At 52.5% G+C, this 2,674-nt stretch overlaps 1 non-coding gene across 1 annotated transcript; it reads right to left on the reverse strand.

Moving 5' to 3' along the window:
• Positions 1-294: 294 nt before the first annotated feature.
• TRNAG-UCC lies at positions 295-366 on the reverse strand. Its single transcript has one exon. It is a non-coding gene; the product is annotated as a tRNA-Gly (tRNA).
• Positions 367-2,674: the final 2,308 nt, after the last annotated feature.

Consider the following 2,674-nt stretch of genomic DNA (forward strand, 5'->3'; position numbering starts at 1 on the left):
CTAGGTCCACCTGTAACTGTAGCCTATCTTTAAGCATGACCACGCTTCCTCATAACTTGGTGTCATCTGTGAACTTGGCCAGTGAGCTCTTCACCCCCACGTCCAAATCGTTAATAATGATGTTGAAAAGTACTGGACTGAATACCGACCCCTGTGGGACACCGCTGCACACTTCTCACCAGGATGACACAGATCTGTTTGCTGCGACTCTCTGGGTTCTATCCTGCAGCCAGTTTCTCATCCACCTGACTGTCTTAGAATACATTTTCTCTAGAGGAAAAAAGTATATCATTCTGCATTGGCCGGGAATCGAACCCGGGTCAACTGCTTGGAAGGCAGCTATGCTCACCACTATACCACCAATGCATGTGTTTTTAATTAATAATAGTCTAGTCAAGTCAGTCCCAAGGTTGCTGTGACTATTGGGGAACCTTAGATGTTGTGCATCATTGGTGATTCTTCATGCAAAGTGACCTCCTCTCCAGGTATGGATGGCCATTGGCTCAAGTGACAGGGAGCTCATACACTCTTAGTCCTGCTGGGTGTACACACCCCCTCCTCACCTAGGCTAATCTAGGTGGAGGTACCAATTTATTCACCGACAACCTGACCATGGAACAGGCTGTACTGGTTTACATGGGACCAGATAGCAGACCAAGATAGGCCTCTACTGACAGGAAATAATAGAGTAGCCACCTATTATACCTCTACTTTTGTCCTTGCTGTAATCAGTGAGCTGTAGTACTTGTATACGCATGGGTTACTAAAGTTTAAAATGCCCAAAGAAGCCTCTGTTGTAGGTTTATAGCCCTCCTCCCGCCACTGTCACCCCAACCCCAACTGTTCTTGCTCCTGTCCAAATAGATTGGGCTACTTTTGGAAGTCATTAGGGTATATTTCTGTAAGCCACCCTGACAGTCATGCTTTTGGCCTGCAGAGAGTTGATTTTTTCTCTTTCTTTTTTTTTTTTTTTATGAGGGGGAGGGGGGGATTTGGCAGCTGAGATCAGCAGCAGTGACCAGAGCAGGGACTTCTGGGAACCCAGTGATGTCAACGTTCATAGACATTTCCCTCTTTTCTGCTAACTAGCTCTTGCTTCCAATCCACCCATCCCCATCAGGCTGTTAACTCCAGCTCTTCCTACCATCCCACATTCCCCTGCCTTCCTTGCCTTAGCTAGCCCTCCAAAGACAGGGCTATAACTTTTAAAAACAATCTCCTCCAGAAATTGTGGCAGAAATGTCATATGGAGCCATCTTGGCATCTCTTTTGCTTATACTATATCTCCCCTGTTCTCTTCCCCCTCCCCACCCATCTGCCTTGGCTAGAGAGGCTGCGATCTCTTTAGATGGGGTGTCTGTGTGTGTCTTTGTGTGTCCATCACTGCCTTGACCCTAGTTGGCCTTCAGGTGCTCATGTTACCATTAGTGCTCCTGCTCTGTGACCCTTCCCCCCTGCTCTCTAGCAGCGAATCCCCCTAGTACTTGCCAAGCAGCAGACTTTTCTCAACTGCCCAACACCAGCCTGCTCAGGCTGGGGACACACATTACTACAGAATAATTTATCCTGGGCTTTCGTGTGCAGAAAATGTACTCTATAGCGGACACAAAACTAAGCTGTCTCCAGCCGGCTGCTCGGACAGACGCTATGACAGCGCCTGGCCACAAGATGGCGATGGAGCCAGGTTTAATTGAGCAAAGGAACTAGGAGCATGAAAAGGGACAGGGAGGGCGGACCTTACAAGATCCCTCTGGGCAACGACTCTGCTGGGCACTGAAGTTGGCGCACATGATTTTTCAGTGGTACATTTCTCCTGGGTTTGAGGGGTTGGCTGTGTCATAGGGCTGCGTGCTGTGTATCCCCCTCCCCATTTCTTCTAGTAGTAAAGGTAGTGTTAGGGTAGTGCTGTAGCCCTGATGGTCCAGGAATTATGCGAGAGGCCCAGATCCCTCGGGGTGATACTTTTATGGGACCAGCTGTATAGTCGGGATGCAGTTAGACAACCTTTCAAAACGCAGGACCTTCTTATGCAGGTCTGAGGAGTAAAATGCTGGCTTACCTCTGGGACCTGAAGAAAAATGCCTCACCTTTGAAAACTTGCCTCATTCTCTCCCAAGTGCTACAGCTGGTCCGATAAAAGCGTTCACCCCAGGACATCCTTGCCTCTCTAGCTTCCCTGGGCAGCCTTTTCCTCTGCCCTGCCTCTGTGCCACGGTCCCTAAGCTGTGGGGTGAAGCGGGGTGCCTACCACAGACCTCCCCCAGCTCCTCCTGCCCCCAGGGCAGAACCGCGCTCCTGCCTGGGCCTGAGGGCCAGGATCCGGCAACACCACACGCGCTGCAAGGGCCTGGGGACGGGCGGGGCTGGGCTGGGGCCCTCTTCTCCCCGGCAGGCTCCAAGGAAGCGGGGGGTGTCTTTGTCATCCTTTGGTGCAGTGTGTGTGTGTGTGTCCTTACCACTCTCTGGTGCAGTGTTTGTGTGTGTGTGTGTCCGCGCGCACACTTGCGTGTGCATCTCTGCCACTCCCAGGTGCAGTGTGTGTGTCCCTGCCACCGTCCTGAGCAGGGACGTGCCGGGGCAGCACACGGGGCGGGGGTGCCGTGGCCGGGCACGGCGCGGGGCAGAGCCGGGAGGCAGGGCAGGGCAGGGCAGGGCAGGGCAGGGCAGGGCGCTG

Source organism: Gavialis gangeticus, unplaced genomic scaffold (genome assembly GCF_001723915.1).
Source record: "Gavialis gangeticus isolate Ggan-Ray unplaced genomic scaffold, GavGan_comp1, whole genome shotgun sequence".
NCBI classification, from domain to species: domain Eukaryota; kingdom Metazoa; phylum Chordata; order Crocodylia; family Gavialidae; genus Gavialis; species Gavialis gangeticus.